Source organism: Passer montanus, unplaced genomic scaffold, assembly GCF_014805655.1.
Source record: "Passer montanus isolate IOZ18808 unplaced genomic scaffold, ASM1480565v1 scaffold38, whole genome shotgun sequence".
Lineage (NCBI taxonomy): Eukaryota > Metazoa > Chordata > Aves > Passeriformes > Passeridae > Passer > Passer montanus.
The window spans coordinates 2,139,027-2,155,799 of record NW_024368596.1 but is presented as its reverse complement, the minus strand read 5'-3'; the positions used below and the strand labels follow the sequence as shown (position 1 = coordinate 2,155,799).

At 40.6% G+C, this 16,773-nt stretch overlaps 1 long non-coding RNA gene across 6 annotated transcripts in view; it reads left to right on the top strand.

Moving 5' to 3' along the window:
- LOC120506226 overlaps positions 1 to 16,186 on the top strand; it is a 93,487-nt gene extending 77,301 nt beyond the window's left edge. For 2 of the 6 annotated variants that reach the window (XR_005628452.1, XR_005628451.1), the window contains exons 2-7: positions 4,431 to 4,476; positions 7,402 to 7,525; positions 9,000 to 9,149; positions 14,876 to 15,062; positions 15,151 to 15,253; positions 15,351 to 16,186. This is a non-coding gene — a long non-coding RNA (uncharacterized LOC120506226). Of the gene's footprint in view, positions 1 to 4,430; positions 4,477 to 7,401; positions 7,526 to 8,999; positions 9,150 to 9,447; positions 9,528 to 14,875; positions 15,063 to 15,150; positions 15,254 to 15,350 lie in introns of all 6 variants that reach the window. The other 4 variants (XR_005628449.1, XR_005628453.1, XR_005628450.1 and 1 more) reach the window with 4 other exon arrangements.
- The last annotated feature ends 587 nt before the right edge of the window (positions 16,187 to 16,773 follow it).

Below are 16,773 nucleotides of genomic sequence, written 5' to 3'. Positions count from 1 at the left end.
AGCACAAAATAAACATACATAAAATCCTGACCTAGACTTCAGCCAGAGACAAATCTCCCTTTGGCTTCATGGGCCAGGATTGCAGCTGGCTTCCACCCTGGGGACTTACACACAGACACACAAATCTTGAGTATCTACTCTGATGTTTTATGGTGAGAGGTAGGTGCTTGGCTAGGAAATAGGCATACTCAGAATCTCCTCTGCTACTGACAGTGGTCAAACTCAAACAGTGCTTAAAACTGTTTGATGTCTTTGCTTTGTTTACCTGGCCTTGGATTTGCTTTCCTGGCTGTCTTCAGAACCATCTCTGGCTTGATGGATTCATTCCAAAGCAAATCAGAAATATGCCAAACGTGCACATGAACAGAAAGGACAATAGGAAGGGAAGGAGTTAGTTAGAATAATACCTCTGCTTTATTGCAGTCATTGGGGTCTGGATGCTGAAGATATTTAGTCATCCACTTTCCAGCCTAAATGCCAGGGGATGGTGGGAGACACCTGAATCTGTGGAATAGTCCGTGGATGAGTGTGTGTCCAAATGCTGCACAGCATGGACCTTGTTCTTTGTGTGGTGCCTTTCCAGCCCCTGAGATTCGGTGTGAAGTGGAACAGCTTTGGCCTCAATATGAAGAGTGTGTATGCATTCCCTACCTCTTGTGGCATTTCTTTCCATTCCAAAGCATATAATTTTTGAACAACTGCCCACCCTTTATATGACCTCTTTTTTATCATCTATTAGTCTTTTTCCTGTAAAGCAATAAAATCCTTTGCACAGCAGGAGATTTTTATGTCCACTGTGTGCCTGAGTAGCAAGTAAAGCTGGGAGGGGAAGAGGATAGCACAGTTAGCCTTGGTAATCAACTGCGCCTTGGAATCTGGAAAATCCATTTGCACACATATTTGCTCAGAGTGTTTTTGCTTTACAACTGCTACACTAGGTAGCATTTGAGCTTTCTGATTAGAAATATTGTTGCTTTGGCACACAGAAGTGTTTGGCTCTATTATTTCTAGCTGGTGTTACTGATGCACTTAGAATTCTATAGAGCTGAGGTCCCTCCTTTGTATATATTTACTTATGACCTGTCCAGTGGTTCAGATCATCTCAAGTATAAGCACTTCAATACCTTCCTTTTTAGAGATGTGTCTTTCAAAAGCCTCTCTTGTCTTATGACAACTACCTTTGTCTTTTGACAATTTTTTTGTACTAATACAAATATCTTAAATATCTTTTCTTTTGGCAGAATACTTAAACATCAACAGCTAACAGGTGTCATTTGGCAAATCACAGCTTACATGATACCTGTAGCAGAATTGGGCTCATGGCAGATGCATTGCACCTACGAGTTTCTCACCCCAAAAATTCTAGTTGTTATTTTTTATCCTTTCTGGCATTAAAATTTGTATTCAGCATTAGTATTTTGATACCGCAGGAACATCTGATAACATGAGTCATGAACCAGCCCTCATTGTTGTATTGTTAGCTGTTGTGCTTATCTCTTTCTTTCTCCTCTAGAGTGCAAGTATAACTGTGAGGAGGGGGTCATATCATTTTTGTTCCATACCTTAAGAGCTTTTGTAACATGAAGGCTTAGATCTAGAATTATAATTGTGTGGGATGCTGTATGCACAAGCAGAATGACAGCGCTTGCCAGGTAGCTTACAATGATGTAGTGAGAATTTCGCTCTTTTTTAAACTGAATGTGGACATAAAAGATGCACCTATCTCTGAAAGATAGGTACAATTAGATTGACAACTTGTATGTCAGGCTTCTTGTTGGTGTCATTTAAAATTGCTGAAACGCCGTGTTGCCACTCCCTCCCTTCTTCCATTCCCTGAAATGAGGCTTATACTGGAAATGCTGACAAGACCCTTATCATTTGAGATGGCACCATGCACAGCTTTAAATACTGGTTATAAATGTTAATGCGTTATCTGAATGATATTTTTTCCACATGTAGGCAGCTCAGGATAGAGTCTCAGTAATAAATTTAACGAGTTCAGGGGGAAGACGCAGTATGCTTATGTGAGTATTGTAATGATTGGCATTTTTGCAAACAGCATATGATAAGTGGTGCAATTTTATTTTCAAAGTTTAATCAATAGAGAGCTCTTTGATATTGCCATGTACTTTGCAAATAGATGCTTCCTTGAGATGACAACAAAACAACTTCTGTTTCATGGTGTGTTTACGCTTAGGGTTTAATCAATCTGCTTTAGTGATTGTCATAAATTTTGATATTCCAAAAATTAAATAAGGGCTATAAAATAATTATGCTTCATGGTGGCGTCCTTTTGCTGTTAGCCTGGGTCATCTGGCTTCACAAATGTCGAAAAGGACTCAAAGTCCATCACTGTGCCAATTACAAGAGCATGGGCTATGTACCAGTTTATTCTCATTTATTGTAAACCCACACCAGCTGTTGTAGAGGAAATTGAGGTGGATCTTCAAGAGCTTAAGAAGGACTTTATGAATGTCTTGTGTTAGCTTTCGGGAATGAATTTCCTGTCAGATAAGAGGAGGCAGAAATGACCCCTACGTTTCTCTGCAGCCTCCCCCATAATTTTGATCCACATGGGTCACAGGAGTGGCTGCAGCTCCTTCTGTGTGAGCACAGTAGTGCAAACCCCCCAGAGCAGCTCCTTCAGTGAGCCCCAGCACCAGCACTGGTGCTCCCCAGGGAGGCTGAGAGGAGCAGAGCATCCCTGGCCTTTCTTTGGGACATTTCAAACCAGCAGAGAGGACTTTGGGGGATTCCCACTGCTCTGGGTGAGCTTTGTTCTTGCTGAGCAGAGCCCCACGGGCTGTGTCTCTTTAGTTCTTGGAAACAACAGTAGCACTGGAAAGCGGAAGCTGGAAGATGATTTCGCAAGCATTTGAAGGCTGACCATGTCCACACGGAGCTGTGGTGCCAGCCCAGCTTGTCCTCCCTGTTGCAGCAGATACTCCTGCTGGCCCCACAGGAGCAGTCCCAGGGAAGCCTGCCTGGAACACTGTAAACGATTGATTGGATGTGGCAGCAGAAGGACACACTCCATGAACTCGGAGATAACCTTTGGCAGGGAATTCTCTCTGTCACTCTCAGCCTCTCTGATAAAAATACAGTAACTGGTAGGCTTTTGGGAAACGAGGAAGCTGGAGCCTTTCAGGTGATTTAACCTGAATGTAGCAGAGTGCCACGAGCACTGAGGCAGAACCTCCAGAGATGGCAGCAGGAGATCTGTGCCAGGCACCACTGCAGGGAATGACCCTGTGGGATCCTGATCTCAGCACAGAAATTCCTCCAGAGCCATGAGGGGTTTTGGCAGGCTGACAACAGTGTAAGATCAGGGTGTATGTGTGCTGTGCATACCTGATGAGTTGTTGTAGATGCCTGTGAAAAAAAAATTGGTCTTTGAACATTTGTTTTTAACAGTTTTTACTTGCAGCAAGAAGACACTGTTTCAACATCAAGATACTGCAGCTTCAGCTGGAGTTCCACTTATGTTCGTACAAAGATTCAAAACAATGTCATAGAGAGAGCAAAGTGGTTTTACTCCTTTTTATACCATTTTGTTTTGTAATATGTGTATGTGTGTGAGCTTTGTATGTGCAAATATATACATGTAAGTACGTACATCTGCTTGTTTAAATAACTGGAGTTGTGCTTTGCAGTCCCTTAACCAACATCAGTTGCTGTGCTGCCTTTGTAAATATGCTGTAATGGCTGATTCTTTTGCATTCTTTGTGCTGGCCTTGCTTATGCTGAATAGCAGCTGACACTTTAATTGGGATGGCTGAGCTCAGTGCATTTGCCTTTGGAATTGGACACTTTTCAGTGCAAAGAGAGTGTACCACAGACTGACTCTTCTGCCTTTATCCTCAATCAAAACTCCATTAAATCAGACCTATAGTTTGTGGCATTCTCCCTGGGACATTCTCCCTTGCATTGAAATCCATGGGAAAGGCTAGAGACATCGTTTTTAAGGTTAATTAGGTCCTGAAAAGAATTAACTGGATTTGTTTTCTCTATATTTTTTCTCCTATTTTTAAGAAATTTTTTAATTACCTTCATCTTTGTTGGTATATTCAGATACACTTTTCCCTTTATAGGAAAAAATTTACATACTTTTGTGTTTATTAAAAGCCATTTTGATAGACAGATTCTAATTCTCATTTTAAACAAAAATTAGTATAGTTCTTGACATTGTGTTAAAATTTAGGCATCAGATATTAACATATATTAATGTGAGTTGTACAGTTAATCTTTATTTTTGTTTGACTGACTGCTAACATTATTCACTGCTTAAGCACTAAATGTGAATTTGATTTCCAGTTGGCTACACTGTGGAAAATAAAGGAACAAATAGTTTAGGGTATGACAATTCAAAAATTCTTTGGTGGAGGTGGCAGTCTCAGAAACCAATTTTTTTTTTTCAATATTGTTTTCAGGTTCCCATAATGAATCTGCTGTGGACCCTACTGTTGATTAAGAAAGGTAAATACTCTCCTTTGGCTTTTGGCTGCATGAAAACATTTCTGTATCAATATGATAACAATAGTTTAGTGACTGGCCTGTGGGCCAGGAAAAACAACCCCTCTGTGTCCCTAAAGAGGGTTCCCAAAGCCTGCCTAACACTGCCAGCAGAGGCAGTCTCCTTGTAGAAGACCATGCAAGGTTTGAGGCAGGAGAAAATTGTTGGCTGGAGTCAGACTCATAACTTTCTTCTTTTTGTTACTGAAAATAGAGCTATTTATCATGCTTACCCTTCAATGTCAATATACATGAAGAATAGAATGTGTTGTAGGAGGGAGGAGGGAGATATCAACTTGTTCTTTTACTCAATTTTAGATGAATTGATTTTGCAGGGGAGTAAATTTGTATTTGTAGTCCTCCTCCCCATTCCAGGTTTCCTTGTGTTGCATTCACTTCCAGCCCTTTCTCCCACATCTCTTCAGAAATAACTGGCTTCTTAGTTATTTTCAGTAAAATTCAATTCTCTTAACCCTTAGCAACAATCCAGGCAGGAGAGGGTTTGAGCAAGTTCAAGAAAGACCCTACAATGTCAGAATAATAACATGGTTCTTCTCATTCTAATGGCATTCCTTGCTCCTTGTTAGATTAAAGAAGTTTTCTGTGACTTTTTTCCTCTTGCTCTACAGCACACTTCAGTCCAAAAATGGCAACGTTCTCCATGGACTGCAGGATTTTCTTCTTGATTCTTTTCTTCTGTTGTTATGATCTCTTTTTTCTCATCTTAGCTCTGGCTTTTGGTTTTACATCTGTTGTGCTGAATGTAAAATGTTTGGAAAGAGCAAGAATTAACAGAGACTGACAAGGTATATTTCAGATCAATCATGTCACACAAAAAAATATTAATAAAATAATAGTCAGACTATAAGAGGCACAGAAGAGGGAGTTGTGGGAATGCTGAAGAAAAGTGGGGCAAACTCCAGTTATAGAGCGTGGCTTGGAGATCCTGCTCTTCTGTCATGTCTGATATCCACAAACTCTCCCTCAAAGCCACAGTGTGGTGGTTCCCAACAGGGCAAAGGCAGGCAAGCAGAAGCTACTGTAAGAACACAGGTCCTTGCATTTTTCTTGGTGTTTCAGTGCTTTATTTGCATGAGCACCCACTGGGTTCAGCGCCAATGACCCACTGGAGGTGCTGAATTAATGAAGCCATAGAGTCAGTCAAGCTTGGCTTCAGAAATTATTGGGACCATTACTAGATCTTGGAGTTTTACTTGTTCATCCCAGCTGTATTTCACTCTTATGAAATACACTGAAGCCTTTCACACCTGCTGCCACCTCAGAGTTCTTCAATACAGCCTCATTTGATGCTGCTTCAGGCATCCAAGAGCATCAGGAGAGTCACTGATTTCAGCCAGCCTCCAGAACATCCTCAAATCCTGGCATTCCTGCTCTCATAGCTTTGGGGTGCTGCAGGAATCAGTTGACACAAACAAACACAAACAGATTAACTGGAGGTACAAAGCACTGAGGTATGATTGTTCACAATTATTTAGTGAATTTTAATGGCAGCTGAGTCATGGATTCCCCCTGTGGCTTTGAAATTGCCAGAAAAATAAAGTGGTGGGTTTATTTGACATTCAATGCAGAACTACATTTGGTATCTGTGCTCAGGAACCTTGACAGTGGCTCAGAAGCCCCTTGCTCTGAGCAGGGGCAAACACAGAATAGGGTGGTCATTGATCCAGGTGTAACTGCGAGTGAAAGTTTCCTTGATGACATTGGTAGCAGAACACAAAAGCACAAACCCAATCTGTTAGATAATTTCTTTTGCAGAAGTTGCAAAACAAGTTGGTTGGTTGTTGTTTGGATTCCATACAAGGGAGTGTCTGATAAGGAGTTGTTTTTATGCTAAGTCAAGATATTTTATGTGATTGCTTAGACTCAGAAGAAAGCTGTATTAACAGACCTTAGCAAGTTGTGGAACTAAAGCCATCCTTTTCTGGCACCTCCCAAAAGCAGTGTTTTACCTTGCTAACTGGCAAAATGCCATCTGAGCAGGGCAGCTGAGGCAGAAGACAAATACTGTGGCTGGGTTCATCTAATGTGTTTGTTGAGGTCAAATCTCCTGGAAGGCAGTGGAACAGAGGTGCCGTGTCCTGAGTTTCTGAGACTTCACCTGCTAATTGGATAGACTGTCTCTGCCTTAGTGCTGATCAGAGTTAATGCCCAAGATCAAAAGATAGCTCAATGAAGATAAATTTGCAGCATGAGAGAATTTGCCATGTATTTAAGTTACTGAAATACAGAATAAGCGGGGCACTGGTATTATGTAGGTGTGTGTAAGAGTGTTGTTAGGTAAGATCCTGAGGCACTCGTGGAATCTGAACAGTTGGACATAGGGTTTAAGGAAAATTAAGTGTCCTAATTTGTGTTTGAAGTTATAAGCTCTTCCCAATACATTAAAATTCCTCCTTCAAATTCTCTAGAAATGATCCCACATCCCTAGAACATATCATAGGACTTTCTGATTGCTGTGGAATTTTTCCACCACCATAAGACATTGTAAAACTGAGACAAAACTGGTTCTGCAGGCCATATTTTGTGATACAGGGAATTCTGACTGCAAAAAAATCAGAGGAACTCCTGCCACACAGGTGTAGGAATGAGGAAGCACAGTGTTTGGGATAGTATCCCTCCTTTTACAGTAGTCAGCAAAGTTTTCTCAAACCCCTTTTCTTGCTATTCAGACACTTTAGGATATATGGCAGGTGAAGGCTTTTGAAATAGAGTGAAATCTAGCTTGGAATCATGGGGGAGCTTTATTTAAACCAGGTTATGTACACACACAATTCCTATACCAACAACATACTTTTTGCCCATAGGAAAAGAAAAGTTTTCTCTAAATTTGCAGCCAATACACTCTGTTTGCATGTGTTACACTTTCAGGGCATCAAGCAGTGATCAGCAGGCTAAGGCTGGAGGGGACTGACACTTTCTTTGTGCTGCAGAACCTTCTTATGAGGTGTAAGACTACAAGGAGACACGGAGATTGCTGAGGAGGTCTGTACAGGTAGTGCTCACCATCCTCTGAAGGGAAGAAGAATGGTTATGCAGAGCATGAGAGCCACTGTTCAAGGTAGCTAGAGCCAAGCTAGGGTCCAGCAGGAGCCTATTGTGGTGTGTGTGTGTTCTGCTGCCTCATTAACAGCTCTCATTGTGCCTCCAGTGCCCTGACCCTTGATGTCCTGTGAGCATGAGGATGCTTTCAGGTTTTTGCCTCATCTACTTCTTCCTGGTCAGGTGGCCTGTAGCAAACACTGACCAAATGTCACCCACCAAGGGCTGCCCTCTGGTCCTGACCTCCTGTCAGGTGGCTCATCACCTGCCCCAAGGTACAGACAGCTCCTTGTGCCCCAGTTGTTCTCTCACATCAAGGGATCTCTTCAGCTTTAATGTCCTGTCCTGTACTTCCTGAAGATCCATCCCTGGCAGCCCTCCATGGCAGCTGACCACTCCCCTCCCTTTCTTACAGCCTCTTGCACTGCATTGCTGCGGTGCCAGCGAGATCACAGCTCATCCCAGAACCTTTGTGGCTCCTGTTTGTCCCCTGTAGTGTACAGGCACTTACTGGGGATCATTGTGAACCACAATGAACCAGTACCAGGCGTTGCACCCTGCCCAGACACGTGTCCAGCAGCAGGGCAGCTGCAACAGAGGCCAGCCAGCCCCAGAAGGACTTCTTGACCTGCACAGCTCCACTGAAGCAGTTGACATTGAGGGGCAGACACTTTCTCAGTGGCTCAGACACCTGCTCCAACACTTTGGTTGTGCTGCCCTGCACTCGGGCAGGTGTGTGAGCCCTGCTGCCTGTTGGTGTGGTGTTTCCAGGTGTACCAAGAGCATAGGATTTACCAAAACCATGACCTGAGCCCTCAGTGCAGCACTCATTAGCAGCAGGCTCAGCCCTTGGCTCTCCCTGGTGCATACTAAAGACTTGTTTTCTTCCTTCCATGGGAATTGTCCCCACACGCTGCATCCTCAGCCACTCCTCCTGTGGGGTGCCCAGGGCACTGAGCAGCACCCAGGGCACCTCAGAGGTTTTAGTGGGTTACAGATGATCCCATGTACAAGGGGAAAAAAGGAAACTCACTTGTTCAGAAGACTGTGCACAGGATTTATGATAAGTAAGATTTTGCTCTTTTTTCCTCTTAGTGTGCAGGCCCTTTTTCATAAGTTCTCTGCTGCCTCGGGTTGAGACAGGATGCCCTTTATGCTGGCAATATGATGCTATGGAGCTGGCAGCCTTCCTTTTTCACAGCCCCACACTAAATGCAGGGCAAGCAGGCAGGGGAAAATAAATCTGAAAAGGGAGAAGGTTGTGCTGTTCTAGTTTCCCTTCCCCTCTTTTCTGCCTGCTCTTTTCCTCAGGTCTTTTGCCCTGCTATAAATGCAGGTAAAAGCCTCCAGTCACAATGAGCAAAATGAAGAGAGCCACGGGCTCAGGCAGTATGTATCTACTCTAATTTCTCTTTTCTTTCTTCTAGTAATCCAGACAAGACTTGCATGTTTTCTGCTCCATTCTTTGGGTCAAGAACACACTGGTTAATAGCCAATTATTTCATACCCTAAGGAAATTTTGGCAAAGAAGTTCCTGGGAAGAGTCAACTTGTTTTGGGAAATGAGACTAATATTCTGTAAGTGAGATATTTCCATTTGCTCTCTTTTGCGGTAGTGTCCCATCTCAGCACAAGGCTGAATTTATTGCTGTAATAGCTGTGATTCAGACAAAGCATAATCTTTTCCCAGAGTTGGTTTTTAGTTTTTTTTTGTTTTTCACAAAAAGTGAAGTTTTAGCCAGGATACTATAGCAAAAATTTCAGTTAGGTAATTAAATTCTACTTATTAAAAATTTCCCTTTTAAAATTGATCCCAAACCACTGGTTGCTTTTCCTTTGAGCACTTTTAAAAGGTTAATTCACTTTAAATTCACAGCTTTCCAAAGTCTGAAGCCTGCTGAAATTTTTCTGGACTGCTTAAACCAGAATGTGCAGTCCCAGCTAAGATATCTAAAGGTACATTTTTGCATGTTTAATTGTTGTTGTTTGTATTCTTGATTAGACACAACTCATGTAGACTCAACCTATGACTAGCAGAAGTAAACAGAGTTATTTGCATAGGAAAAACAAGCATTATTTAAAACTATTTTTTAGTATGAGTAGCAGAGACCATGAATAAATTCAATTTGTATATCAAGGGCTGTTTTACATGTACTAAAATCCAATAGTGAAAAAATAGGCTGAAAGATAATCTGAGGCAAACAGTCTGGAACAGCAACCCAGAACAGATGATCCACAGTATAAATTACTGCAATTTATTTTTTTAATTTACTTGTGCTACTTTATTATTGTTTATTCATTTGATAGATGGCATTTAATTTCAGTTTGAGAGCTTCAGGATGAGTGTTTGATGCTAGTGGTTGGAATTTACTCCTGGGCACAAAGCCAGTGTGCCACGGCCATGTTCCAGTGATGCCCTCCAAGCTGTGTTTTAGTGGCCTTTTGTTGCCCTTGGGGTATGTTTTACACAGGAAGCTTAAAACCTAATGCAGGCCTGCAGCTCACTTGCTGGAGCAAGAGAAAGATGATTTTCTCTCTTTCCTGGTCTCTGCAGCAAGAAAATCAAATTATTGGATTACTGGCCCTTCGATTGTGCTCAGCGCAAATAGTTCAAAAGCCCATTGTACTGGAGACCTTTGAGATGAAATGTAAATGGATAAAGAAAACAAATGCATTAAATTGCTCTAATATGTCAATAGTGTGCTATTACCTGATTAAGTGAAATGGCTATGACTGTTCTTCTAAACAGCCTGATCTATGTAAGACATCTGCTGCTAGACTGGCCACGTGAAAAAACAAACAAAAAACCAACAAACCAATAAACCCAAAAAGGCACCCACAGGAGCCTACTAAGGCATAAATTAATGCAGATTTTCTTTCCTTGCTTATTTTTATTTCTGGAAAAGAAAATCAAAGCAAGCAGATCAATTTTGTGCAGGGTTAAAATTGCAATTACCCAGGGATCTGTGCAGTACATGAAATATTTGGGCTGATAGATTAGAACCTGATGCTGTGTTCTACATATACCTTTGTATACATTGGCTTGAACTTTAAATTTCCTGCTTTCTGCCACTTTTTTTACTTGCACATGTGTTTTATGTATTTATTTAGGGCTATTTCCTATTTGTTACAGTGTATTTTTAAGACATTATATCAGCTAAGAGTGGGAGACGCATCTAATAGATTTTAAAGTAGGTTATTGTTGTAATTTTTGTGCATATTCACACATACATATCATTATTCAAATGTCACTCCATTGTGCAGAATAAATAGGTCCACAGGAAAGTGTAGGTAAGATAAATTCATGTACTTTACAAAGTGGAGAAAACTTCTTTAACAACCAAGGATTCAATTCTTCCATTTCATATTAGGCTGGTGGGTTTCTCTACAAGTTTCTTGTTAAAATTGTTATCTTACTGTCCTTTTTGTATTTATGTGTCCACAGAGCCATAAATAGCTATTGAAACACAGTTTTTACTGTCACTGTCACTGTGTTTGCATTTCTTTCACTCCACAGTTTTGATGAAATCAGGGTAGCACTTGTGTGCAAGTGCCAAATATGTGAGCACATATTCTAATGACTTGGGTTTCAAATGGAGCCTCCAAAACTGACTGATAAAATGCACATTAAACTAGAGGCTGAGATACATTTTTGTAGCTTGTTGATATTCTAGCACATACTGGTATTCATAAGATAATAAATGTGAAATGGATTTGATGCTTACCCACCTGAACATTCTGAGTTAAAAAAAAATAAAAGAGATTGATAGACAATGCCTTCTGTCTTTTACAACTAATAAGCTTCTAGTTCATTAAGTTATTACATGCCATTTCTCATCTGAAAAATATAATCCATAATTCAGTTTTTCCCAGAGTTTCACATTCTTTAATTCTACAGAGTAAATCACCAGAGCACATTTTGTCAATAAAGCTTCTGTTTGGTAGGGGAAGGAGGGGGCAGTTAAGTAAAGTAATATGAAATGCAATCTGTTCTTTTTGTCAGAGGTCATTTATTTGCTTCAATGTTGCTTTTATTCTATTTATACATTCACTAAATTATGATTATTGTGGAAAGTCCATGGTTATTTACTTCATTATATTTAAAATGTTTTACATTTTGTTGCAGGCTCTTACACTTGGGAATCTTTAGCATTATCTTCAGAAGTAAACTGTGCTTTTGCAATGAATCCTTGACAATGTATTAGTTCAGCTCTGCATTTACTGAGGGATAAAAGCTTTCTTCTGTGAGCAGTGGGAAAGCCACAGAGGCAAACAAAAAACCAGCCATGTTCTGCAGCCCTGAACCAAAAGACTTGTCACTTCCTGAGCCAGAACTGCCCAGCACAGATGCAGGCAGCCAGTGACACCTTCAGCATGGAAAGTTATATGGGACTAATTTGTGTCCTAGACCAAGGTTCCAGCACTGCTCTTCTCACCAGGGCTTGAGGAGGGATTGCTGTGCTCTGTGTTGAGTATAATATATGGTATCTATTTGCAGAAAATACAACCTGGTGATAAAATGCTTGCCTAGGGAGTGGGATAGAGTGGTCCAGGCTCTTCACAGCTTGCAGCTATTTAAACCCATTTTTGCTGTCCAGAGAAACAGGCAATCATGACAGGGGGAGAAAAAAGCAGTGTGCCCTGCCCTCCCAGCCCTGGCATTTGGGTGGATGCTGTGCCAAGGTTGTAGCTGATGAGAGCAGTGAGAAAGCACTCCCTAAGGAGGGGCTGAGGCTGAGAGCTGGCAGGGGGAGCAGGGCAAAGAGGCTGCCCTGCAGTTTAGTTCTGTTTTGGGGTGGGGTAACCATTGCATTACCTTCCTTGGGGAGGTGTTGCTCTAACCCTGGGCTGGCTCAGAACCTGATTTCTTCCCTTGTCTGCCCATATTCTGATTACAGCCTGCCTTTTTCCTTGCAGTGGAAATTAGCAGTTGTGAGCAGTTGTCATTTTCAGCAGAGGGAGAAGCAGCCATTCCCTGCCCCAAAGTGTCCCCTGGGTGTATGGTTCAGTTTCTGCAGGCATCCAGGAATTAGTGTCACCTCTACAGGTGAACGAAAGTCAGAGTCAGTCTGAGTAAGGAGGGAAATGAAGGAGGGTAGCACTGAGCAGGAATATTCAAGCCTGCACACTGCTGGGAGGAGGTGTTGTGTAACATTTTAACCAGTCCAGATTGGTCCAAAATGCTCTGACGCTGTATTATTGTACTTTCCTATGGGCTGGTACTTCTCATTATATTTTTAGTTAACAAATACAAAGGTGATTGTTGCAACTGAAGGATAATGGTGCCTTTGGAAAGCACTATTTTAAAATAAAATGTTGTAACATGGTGCTAAGACAACAATCTAATGGGGTTACTGCTCATGACAATTGCTGACTGTGAATTATAAATGAGAGAAAAATGGGAAACATTATTTCAATGGGAAATGTAATAAATGAAAATAAGCCAAAAGTCTTTAATTGATCCTTTCCCCAGAGATCACTCAGAAGTATTCTCATGCTGAAAAATCCATCTTTGAAGAAGATGCAGTTCCTGTGTGTTCAGTCTCTGCAGTGGTCCCTGACAGCTACAGCAGAGCAGGCACTTCTAGACCCACACTGGTGCTCACTCTTGGGCTTGAAAACCCTGTTCAGGATATATCCTGTCTTCCCAAAATGGGAATTATGCTGCTGGGGCTGTGTTAGTGCCCTTAGCTAACCTCTGAAAGGAAGAGTCCCTAGACCATCATGGAAATGAATGAATCAACAATGCTTTTGCCTTATCAAAGCAGTTGTAAAATCTGATTTTTCTAGATAGCTAGGTAATGAAATATTCAGTATTCTGATGGAGTTTTTTAACCCACTGTCACTCTTGTCCATGACTGTAGCCTATATAAATTGATTAGCAGTTTATTACTTTTGTACTTAATATATAAAAATTAGCAATGAGCTGGAAACACTGAAAATATTTTCAAGAACCAGAGAAGCAGACTGGTAGCTGTGAGTCTTCTGTGACTACTGACACCTCCTGAGAGACCCTTACACTGAATTTATCCAGGACTTTTGAGCTTGTGTTTTATGTTCAAATAAATAAATAAATAAATTTATTATCTTTCAGCTTGTTGCTTTTTTATCGGGGAAAATTTTAATGAGAAAGTTTAGCTCATCAGTGTTAAGTTTTCTATTAATTAGGTGAAAGTGATTTTCTTCTGCATGCAGTTTCTGTTATCTGGCACTCCTGAGCTAGTGGGTAGCATCCACAAATAGTGCTGTCCTGCTTTAATCTTTTCAAAAAACAAAAAAAAAGAAGGTCTAAGAAGTTATTGACTACTATAGAATTTACATTCTGTGGGAACAAGTAAAATGACATTTAAGAGCTGCATGTTGTTTCTGTAATTCCAGAACTGGAATAGATATGCTCAGCCTTTCTGCTGTAGTATATACTCTTTCAGTAACCAGACAATTTATGATGCAAAATAATACATTTGACAGCATAAATGAGTGATCTGGTCACATCCACTAACTTAAGCATGTGGTTTTGCTCATTGTTATAAAAAACAAACCAAACCAAATTTCCATTCCTAGCCAAACCAACACTCATTCCTGGCCCACTAGTTATTTTTTCATGGTGGTTGTTTTTTATTTTACAGGCCTATAAAGTGCTGCTATGGAAGTCACTTTTTTTTCCCTACTGAGTGAATAAATTACAAGTCCTGGAGCAGTGCTCAGTGTGCTGTAATTCTTGGCTATAACATCTATGAGATATGTTTAAACTGAATGATCCACTGCTCAGAGGAGTGATGGCTTCTTTTATAGCCCTCTTGTTCCTGCAGACAGTAAACCACTCAAATAGACCATGAAGACAAGGGCAAGCTCAACATATTCTCATCTTTCCTGGAGTTGCATGTACTTTTGGCTGTGCTGTGGGACACCTTACACCTCACACTTTCAGGACTAAGTAGTCTTGGCATTAGTGGTGGTTTTGGTTTTTTTTTTCTCCAGTATCTATTTTGAATTATAAAACTCTGATGATTTCTAGAAAAGTTTATACCTCTCTCTGAAGCAGATACAAGCTTCAAACTCATATGTAACCTATATGTATAAAAACCACTTTGAAAGATGTTATTGTTCCTTCCAGTGTTTTTTTCTCCATCTGCACAGAAAATGTTTTTCCACTCCCAGGCAGACTCTTCTGTTCCTACCTCTTATATACTCAGTCACTTGTAAATGCAGAGCATTATTGTACAGAAGAAGCTTTTTCACAGACTCCATGACTTTGACAATTACACTTATTGTAATTTTTTCATCTCTCCTGTCCTTCCTGACAGATCCTGCAAGATTATTTTATCCATTATGTGACCTTCTTACTTGACATTCCTTTGTCATTGCTCTGAATCCAGGCACAAAGGGCTGAAGAAGGTTGGGGTGTGGAGGAAGGGAGAGGCCAGGATTGTTACCCACAGCTCCCAAAGCAGGTGTGCCTGGGCAGGGCTGGGCTCTCACACTGCAGCTAAGGTAATTGCATTGCATATCTATTTAAATGCTAAAGAATAACACATGTGCTCACACCCTCCTCATGGGTTAAACTGTCTTTCATTCATAGGAGCAAGGTGACATATAACCCTTTCTTATACTCAGGCTGGAAGTTGTGATTGAAAATCCCCACTCTCAATACCTCTTGCCCAGACTTTACTGGGTTTCTACTAGTGAGTAGTATGCTTTATAATTTTACTGTTTTCATGTATTTAAATATAATGTCTCTTTAGCTACTAACTTTATTTTCCTGTTTAATTTATTCTCCAGATTCTCTGGCCTTCAGTCAATGCACTGAGTGATTAAATTATTATCCCAGTAATGAGATTTGACACAATCTATGCCAGTTACCTGTGTGACCTGCTAAGTAGGTTAATTGGCAACCCTGAATAATTATCACCCACCTCATCTTGCTGACTGAGAGTCTGACAAATAAATGAAACATAAAAATGCTGAAAATGACACATCATTTTTAATTTCAACTTCTGAATTGTTTCAAAGAAGCCTTTTACTTAGTAGCTTATTAATAAAAGTAAGCAATTGAAAAAATACCTTGTGAACATACTGGTTTGATTAATATGTAGATGTTTGCTCTTGTGCATCAGCAAAGCTTCCTAGAGGAAAAAGAACTCTGTGGCATATTAGAGGAACAGGTCCCTCTATTCTGCAAATTGCTTATATAAGTCAATTGTTGCATCCTCAGAGACACTGCTCAAAAGTGAGGAAAATTCAAGAAGTCAGTGATATTTGTGGTGACATTGCAAGAATTGTGTTTTAATGCTTTTCTGTGAAATCTTGAGAACTAAAAATTAACTTTATTGTTTAATGAAAGCTGTGATCCTTCTATTCCCATTTCTCAGGAAAGAGAGTTAAGAAAAATAAATATGGTACTTGGTGATGCTGACTTGTGTTGTGTATCTAATCTTTTCTACTTTGCTCACTTCTGAAAAGCCAGGATGGTATTTCTTTCTGTCCTAGAAAATGTAAGATTGGGGCTTAGAGAGGAAAAATAATGGACTCCTACAGATGAGAAGATGAGTTAAAAATTTAAACTTGTGGTCTTTTCACAAGATAATCAGCTCAAATTAATGGTTCAGAACCACAGATTTAGTCAGACTAAAAAATTTAAACTTGTGGTCTTTTCACAAGATAATCAGCTCAAATTAACCACAGATTTAGTCAGACTGCTTCCAAAATGTTTCCTCTGCCCTGGCCAGAAATCTCACCAAAACTTTGAGTAGAAAGATCAAAGAATTCATTTATTGTTATCAGCAGTTAATGACTGCAACATAATGTGTCTTCGGAGAGGCACTTTGGAGAGGGGGAGCTGCTCTGCCCTGTCCTCAGGAACTCCTGTGGCACAGCTGGTGGTCCTGAGCTGGTCCTTTTGCACTGGGACCCTGCAGCCTGCAAGCACAGGCACCACTGATGGAACCACACAAACAAGCATTAAAGAGAGGGTTATTTTGGCCCAGTTACATCAGCTTATCACGTGCCATGTCTCACAATTTCAGCATGGTTTTCCATTAAATAAAAGCTTGCAACATCCCAGTGTCCTATCCCCTCTGGCTGCCATTTAAATTCCTCTTTTTCAGCCCCTCTATTTGCAAAAATAGGTTTCCTTTTCTAAGCTCATTCCATTATGGAAAGCAGAGTATGCAGCTTGCTGTGTCCAGAATGGATTTTTCAGGTA